The sequence below is a fragment of the Pinus tabuliformis genome, chromosome 2_2, assembly GCF_031772625.1.
Source record: "Pinus tabuliformis cultivar Carrire ecotype Pingquan chromosome 2_2, CPIR1, whole genome shotgun sequence".
NCBI classification, from domain to species: domain Eukaryota; kingdom Viridiplantae; phylum Streptophyta; class Pinopsida; order Pinales; family Pinaceae; genus Pinus; species Pinus tabuliformis.
The window spans coordinates 1,188,315,487-1,188,323,847 of NC_142300.1; positions in this window are offsets into that span (position 1 = coordinate 1,188,315,487).

The following is an 8,361-nucleotide window of genomic DNA, read 5'->3' on the forward strand; positions in this document are numbered from 1 at the left end:
CAACACTGATCGTATGAAATTGTACTTGAGTTGTATGTGTTTAGTCTTAGAATGAAATGCTGAGTTCTTTGCAAGACGAATGGCACTTTGGCTATCACTGTATAACGTGCCCATATCATGCTCCTTACCCAATTCACCCATAAACCTTTGTAACCAAATCATTTCTTTACTAGCCTCTGTAGCAGCAACATACTCTGCTTCTGTTGTTGAAAGTGCAACAACACTTTGGATTTTTGAAACCCAACTGACAGTTGTTCCACCAACAGTAAATACATATCCTATAGTGCTGCTCTTGTTATCTCTGTCACCTGCCATATCTGCATCAACATATCCCTGTAGGGAAATGTTTGAACCACCAAAGCATAATGCTTGATTTGTGGTACCTTTCAAATATCTGAGAATCCATTTCACTGCCATCCAATGTTCCTTTCCTGGATTGTTCATGTACCTGCTTACAACTCCCACTGCATGTGCAATATCAGGCCTTGTGCAGACCATTTCATACATTAAGCTTCCAGCTGCTGATGCATATGGAACTTTAGACATATAATCCATGTCTTCTTGGGTCTTTGGGCACATTTCCTTACTAAGTTTGAAATGGCTAGCAAAAGGTGTACTAACCGGTTTTGCATTGTGCATGTTAAATCTTTTCAACACCTTTTGTATGTACTCATTCTGAGACAATGTTAATTTGCGATTTTTCCTGTCTCTAGTTATTCTCATACTAAGGATTTGTTTTTCAGCTCCCAAATCCTTCATTGCAAATGAATTTGCCAATTTTCTTTTGAGAACATTTATTTCCTACATGTTAGATCCTACAACAAGCATGTCATCTACATACAATAACAATATAATATAGCTTCCATCATTTTTCTTTTTCAAATAAACACAATGATCAGAGTGACATCTAGTATAACCTTGTTCAGACATAAACTTGTCAAATTTTATATACCACTGCCTTGGAGCCTATTTTAAGCCATACAAGCTCTTCTTCAACCTGCACACTAGTTTCTCCTTCCCTTTCACTTCATATCCTTGTGGCTGCTGCATATATATCTCTTCCTCCAAATCCCCATGGAGAAAGGTTGTATTTACATCTAATTGCTCAAGATGCAAATCTTCAACTGCCACTAGACTTAAAATAGTTCTGATTGAAGTCATTTTAACATCAGGAGAAAATATTTCATCAAAATCAATACCTTTCGTCTGTGCAAACCCCTTCACCACAAGTCTAGCTTTGTACCTCTATTTTCCTCCATCTTCTTCCTTCAGCTTGTAAACCCATTTATTCTGCAATGTAGTTTTACCTGTAGGCAACTTGACTAAGTCCCAAGTCTGGTTATGCATTAAGGAGTCCATCTCTTCTTCCATGGCTACCTCCCACTTCTTCCTGCTTTCAACCTGCATTGCTTCTTCATAACATTCAGGTTCACCGGAATCAGTCAACAATAAATAATATAATGAAGGAGAGTATCGTTCATGGGGTCTACTTATCCTGGTAGATCTTCTAACACCACTTTCAGGTGTTTGGGGTGCCTGTTGCTGTTGTGGTGGTTGCTGCTGTTGTGGTTGTTGATTATTATTATTTCCAGGCACCTTTACTTTTTCAGTGATTTCATCAAGAACTATGTATTCCTTGTTTTCTTTTTCCTGTTTCTTTTCCTGCAACTGATTCTTATACAAGACCTTTTCATTGAATATTACATCTTTGCTCCTAATGATTTTGTGATTTTCATAATCATATAAGCGATAACCAAAATCATTAACACCATATCCAATAAAGGTACATTTCTTTGACTTTGCCTCAAGCTTTGTTCTATTTTCTTTATCAATATGGACAAAGGCCTCACAACCAAAAGGCTTTAAAAAAGAGTAGTTTACCGTTTTACCTGTCCATGCTTCCTCCGGAACACCACCATCCAAGGAACTTGAAGGCCTTTTGTTTATTAGATAAACAACAGTATCTACAGCATCTGCCCAAAACTGTAATGGCAATCCTGCATGCAATCTCATGCACCTTGCACACTCCATGATTGTTCTCTTCATCCTTTATGACACACCATTTTCTTGTGGCGTTCTTGGAACTGTCTTCTCTCTGCGAATTCCATGCTCTGAACAATACCTATCAAACTCTTTGCTGCAATATTCACCTCCATTGTCTGATCTAAGACACTTCAATTTCTTTCATGTCTCAATCTCAACCAAAGCTTTCCATTTCTTGAAAGTATCAAATACATCAGATATATTCTTAATACAATAAATCCAATTTTTTCTAGTTGCATCATCAATAAAAGTAACATAATAACGAGAACCATCGAGAGATGATACCTGAGCGGGTCCCCATACATCTATATGCACAAGCTCTAATTTTTCATTCTTTTTTTCTTTCCCAACTCTGAGAAATCTGACTCTCTTTTGTTTTCCATAAATGCAATTCTCATAGAAGTCCAAAACAACATTCTTCAAACCCAGCAACAAATTCCTTGAGTGAATAATCTTCATCCTCTTTTCACTCATGTTTCCAAGCCTATGATGCCATAATGTTGCATCTGCTCCTTTGGAAGTTAAAGCATTAACAGAGTTAGAAATACCATTGCATAAATACAATGTACCAACCTTTTCACCTTTTGCTATTATCAGGGCTCCTTTGGTGACCTTCCAAGCTTTATCTGTGAAAGTTGTCACACAACCTTCACCGCCTAACTGCCCTGTTGAAATCAGATTTTTCTTTAGATCTGGAACATGCCTTACCTCCTTTAGTAGCCATTGGTTTCCATTCTGCTGTTTTACAAGAACCTTACCCATTCCAAAAATTTTACAAGGTCTATCATCACCCAAACGAACTTGTCCAAAATCTCCTTGAACATAATCATGAAAGTATTTCTTATCAGGTGTGGCATGGAATGAGGCCCTTGAATCTACCACCCACGAATCAGTAATATTTTCAAAAGAAAGAATCAAAGCATCTTGTAACACCTCACCTATCACATTTGCTTCATGATTGTTTTCTTGCTGTGAATCTCCTTATTTTCCCTTCTGAGATCTACAGTCTTTCTTTAGGTGTCCTTTCTTTCCGCATTTCCAGCACACTATCCCCAATCTGGACTTGGATTTGCCTTTCCTTGATTTACTACGATATCCTGAGCTCTTTCCTCTTTCCATTTTTCTTCCCCTAGACTCTGCTCTCAAAGCATTTCCCGATGTCTCACCGAAGCTTTTCTGTCACATTTCCTCACTAAGGATAGCACTGACAACATCATTAAACTTTAAAGTACTAGATGCAGACACAGAATTACTAATGGCCATTACTAAACCATTCCAACTTTCTGGCAATGAGCACAATAATAACAGAGCTCTAACTTCATCATCAAAGTTTAACCCTATAGAACATAACTGACTTGTAACAGTATTAAAATCATTTAAATGATCTACAACACATCCACCTTCCGACATCTTCATATTAAATAACCGTTTCATAATAAATACCTTGTTTGAGGCCAAGGGTTTTTCATATAGTTTCTCCAACGTCTTAATCAAACCCTCTGTCATTGTTTCCTTCGAAATGTTGAAGGCGACCGACGCTGCAAGGCACAACCGTATTGTTCCGAGTGCCTTTCTATCGAGAAGGTTCCATTCTTCATCTTTCATACCCGTCGGCATCTTTGCTTTTCCGCCCAATGGTAAGTATAGATCTTTCTGATATAGATAATCTTCCATCTGCATCTTCCACAGTGAGAAGTTTTGGCCGTTAAATTTCTCGACCCTAAACTTACCATCTTCTGCCATTGCTCCCACTCGAATGAGGAACCCTTCTTTCTTGCGAGTTTATCAGCCAAATAGACCTTCGGCTCTGATACCAGTTGTTAGAAAATTATATATTACGGAGCAATGGAACACATAAAATATTGCAGAAATATAAACACAAAAAATGCATAAAACAAGAGAGACACAGATATACATGGTTCACCCAGTTTGAGCTACGTCCACCCGAACAGCCAGTCCTTCCTTTCTATTATCCAGCAAAATGAAGAGACAAAACCTATAGCAGATCTGCTGTAATATCCTCTGTTTTCTTTCACAGTCTTACCTCTCTGTTTCTCGCTCACAGAATACACATCTATTACACAGCCTCAAATATAATGCCCTCATACAAAGAGAGGGGGTTGCCTTCTAGGGAAAAAAACCCTAAACTAAACATAAGTTCTACCGTCAGATCATCCACCTAATGAACAGCCTAGATTGACTAGAAATTACTATACTTTTACAAGGCAATTTTACATTTGTTTTTATCTTCGGGGGCGCTGCCCCCAAGCCCCCGCTAGGGGACCGCTGGCCCCCGAACCCCCCAGCCGGGGGGGATCGGCCCCCTCGCAGCCCCCCGCGTGGAGGGGTGTACAAACTTCCTGAGGTATACATCTGGCTAAAACAAAGACCTCTTAACAATCATGCTCCACACACAACAGCCACATGACTCATAGAAAAGATTTTTTTGAATAATTTACTAACAATGTTGATGGAGCAGTATACTTTGTAGACCAATCAAAAATCAAGCCATCAAGGCTTGGCACAATCAGGCTCAAATTGCCTGGTCTTCCAGACTTCCTTCTGCATCATGTTCTATATCTCCCATAGCTAAAGAGAAACTTGTTGTCCTTGGTCCAAATCCACCGGCAAGGTCACTCCATTCATATGTTTGATGGCAATCTTGAGGTGAGAAAAGCATCTGACCAATCACTTGTCATGAGGGGAATAGAAGAAGAAAGGCTTCTCAAACTGCAAGGTACCTCTACTCATGCACAACATTTCTCATACAATTCTCATTATGAAGAAGGTACACTCCCATCAATTTTATTATGGCATGCTAGATTTGGACATTTGAACTATGACAGGCTCCACTTGTTAAAGAAAAATGGTGTTGCTGGTTTGCCCACAATTCCTAGGAAACTTAAGCAATGTGATGCTTTCATTCTAGGAAAGCATAGCAAACAGTCTTTTCATGATTCACATTCAAGAGCACATAAAAAAATTGAACTCATTCATTCAAATTTATGTGGTCCAATGTCTGTTCCTTCTGCAAATGAAAATAAATATATGATGACATTTATTGATGACTACACCAAAATGTGTTGGGTTTATTTATTGAAGAACAAATCTGATGCCTTTCAAACATTCAAGAACTTTCATACATGGATTGAAAATGATGCACAATCTCATATTAGATCTATCGCACTGATAATGGAAAAGAATACACTTCAAATGAATTTTAAAACTATCTTCGCCAACATGGGATCAAACATCAAACAACTGTGTCTTATAATCCCCAACGGAACAGTCTAGCTGAAAGAATGAATAGGACAATCTTAAATATGGTACACTCCATGATGTTTTTCAAAAATGTAAAGTTGACGTTTTGGGCTGATGCAATTCTATGTGTTGTATATATAAAGAATAGATGTCCATCTAATGCTATTAGAAACAAGACTCCATATGAAATGTGGTATGGGCACGTTCCTTCGGTAAAGCATCTCAAGGTCTTTGGTTCCACCTGTTATGCCTTGATACCAAAGGTACATAGAAACAAACTTGGTGCAACAAATCGTAAGTGTATCTTCCTGGGGCATTCAAACACCTCCAAAGCATACCGTCTATATGATGAAGTCAATAAAAAGTTTATTGTATCTAGAGATGTAATCTTTCTTGAATCATCCAAAATGGACAATGTTGTTGAGCGACAACTTGATCGCTTGGATAGATTCACAAATGAAAAATCATTTCAAGAATTTGATAATCAGATTCCACATCTTAAAGGGGGGATTCCTAGATCAACCTGTGGAATCTTCTTCTGAAGCACTCTCTCCCCTGCATGAAACTCCAACAGTGAATGATGCTTTAAGTGATGTGATTGATAGAATTGGGAGACTCAATCTTGATTCAGTCCCAACTCAATAAACCAAACAACTTGGACCATCTGAGAAAGGTCCTCCAAAGTGGCTGACAAAGACACTTGAAAGTGTTCATCCTGATGAGGTTGGAAAGACAGGAACTAGAAATTCAAACCGGAAAAATGGAGATGATGTAGATGACTCTAATTCACCTGTTGATATGGATGTCTCTTATGATTTTGAATTGAATTTGTCTACAGATTTCGAACCAACTTCCTTCAAAGAAGCTGCTTCTCATGATGTGTGGAAAGAAGCGATGCAAAAAGAGTATGATGGCCTCATAAAGAATGGCACTTGGAAGCTGGTTGATCCTCCATTAGGAACCATACCAATTGGCTGCAAGTGGGTCTACAAGAACAGGTATAAAGCTGATGGCTCACTAGACAAGCAAAAAGCCAGGCTTGTGGAAAAAGGTTTTGCACAAAAGGAAGGGGTCGATTATGAGAAGACTTTTGCCCCCACAGCAAAATGGGCTACCATCCAGACACTCTTTGCCCTAACAGCTCAAAACAGTTGGAAAGTCCATCAAATCGATGTAAAAACTGCTTTCTTGAATGGAGATCTAAAAGAGAATATTTTTATGTCCCAGCCTGAAGGATTTTCTGTAAAAGGACATGAACATAAAATATGAAAACTTGTGAAATCCTTATATGGCCTCTGTTATCACCCTAAAATCTTTGTCTCTAAACTTTGGAAAGTTGCCTTGTTTTTAGTCATAGTCTTATAAGTTTTGATTCATCTCATCACAATTAGTGTCATTCTCATTTACAAACCCTTCTTCTAGTCATGGTGTTAAAGGGTCTCTGGGTCATTTCATGCTTTAAGGGTTAGGTCATAAGGTTAGAAGTCTTTTAAGGTCATATCTCTTTTCCAAATAATGTTTGACAGTCTCATTCAATGTCCTAGAAGCATCACCAAGTGTTTAGAAGTCATATCTCACATTATTTTGGAGAAATTTTGAAACTAGCTACGAAATCACTAAACTAGGAGTTTTCGTAGTGCGCTACAAAACCCCTGAAAAACCCTGTTTCAACATAAAAAACTCTGCTTTCTGTGTTTACTAGTCAACTTCCAGAAGGGGTCCTGAGCAGCTGAGAACTAAATTTTGAAAAATTAAAGAGGCTTTTCTTCCTAACATACCAAAATACAAAAACCTCTTTCCATTTCTTCAAATTCGTTTTGAGGTGGAAGGAATTTATGGTTAAACTTGCGCTACGAAACTGCTGAAAGTCAAGCTTTGTCTTCTGGTTTTAGTAGTCGTTTTCAAGATCATTTTCTGGTCACAGGAAAAAGTATTTTGGAATTCTGAAGGAGGTTTCTATTCATCAAATCTCCAGATAACATAACCTATATCACTTTCTTCATAATTGTTTTCAGTTGGGAGATAATAAGCTTTCTTTGAAACCCAAATTTCAAAGAATGGATTTTTTCTGTTTGACACGTGTTTTTCAAGGACAGATTTTGGACAGCTGGAGAAGTGTCTTAAAAATCCAAGAGAGGTTTTTGTTCTAGACAGAATGGAATACAAAAACCTCCTTAAGTTTCAAAAAATGTGTCATGGATGAGGAGATAAATGCTCTGTCCCACGTGCCATTTTCAGGGATCCTAAACCTAAAAACAGGGAAACATGTTCCCTAATTTCTAGGGCTTGTCTTTAGCAGTAAGATGACCACGTGGAGGCTTCATCAAATTATACTTCTTGAGGTTGAAAGTTGTCAAAATTCTTTAAATGCTTAGATAAGGTTGTTGTAATCATGATAAGGAGTTACACTCCTAGTTGTATTAGGTCTCTAGGACTGCTAGTTAGGTGTCATTTGCATTTAATAGTTAGTTTTAAGTATCAATAGGTGTCATAGTAGGATGAATTCGAATTCCCCTCATGCTGGAGGAGGAATATCAGTTATGTAAAGGGCTCTATATATAGAAGAAGATCTAATGTACAAAAGGTTGGAAATTTTCAGAGAAAGACTCATATTGTGCCATTGTAGAAGATTATGTTTTTATGAATGCAGACTTTGGCTTTACTTCTCAGGATTCAGAAAGAGTTCAATGGTGCAATGGTGGCTTGTTTATGTGTTTCCTTATCTCCTTATTTGCAGTAGTATGAATGTATGATACTTAGAAGTCATTGGTTATGCTCTAACTTCCTTCATACATTTGTAGACTTTGTTTTCCTTTATGCTACTGATGTACCCTTCATATGATGAATTCTAGATGCCCTGACTTCCATGTAAAGCTAATTTTATTGTCATACTGAAGTATTTCTTGACTCCATAAGCCCAATGGATGCTTACTAATCATGTTCAACCATTCATATTTCTTCACTTGTTTCATAGAGTTAGCCATCTAATTCATTATCAAAAATCTTTAATCTTGTGAGAGAGCCCTCTCAAGTTGGGGAGGCTAAGCCTCAGCCAAA